Source organism: Mobula birostris, chromosome 12, assembly GCF_030028105.1.
Source record: "Mobula birostris isolate sMobBir1 chromosome 12, sMobBir1.hap1, whole genome shotgun sequence".
In the NCBI taxonomy this organism is placed as follows: domain Eukaryota; kingdom Metazoa; phylum Chordata; class Chondrichthyes; order Myliobatiformes; family Myliobatidae; genus Mobula; species Mobula birostris.
Window position 1 is genome coordinate 117,310,078 of NC_092381.1, and position 371 is coordinate 117,310,448.

Genomic DNA, 371 nt, shown 5'->3' on the forward strand with positions numbered 1-371 from the left:
GTTGACACAGTGCAGAGTTCTAAGTGAGCCTTACTCAATTGTGACTCAGTAAGCGGGAGGCCGGGCGAGCTCCGACTTACAATGATAAAAGCTTTTTTTCGCTATTTCCGAAAAAAATGACAAAGTCCAAGAACGCAGCGGGGGCTGCGGACAGACAGAGTCTGAGCGCGGACCGCGGGCGGCGGCCGGCAGACCGACGGTGGCAAAAGCTTTATATCGATCCGAAAAGCAAAGAGGCATTGTGTGTACCAAGACGGAGAAGGGACAAGCCTGCCGCTGGTGCCCTCGCGAGTGTCGTCTGCGTTAGACCTCTGTTCCCCGATCGATCCGGCTTGGTCGGTCCTACCTTTGGGAGAGGCCGAGTGGAAGCG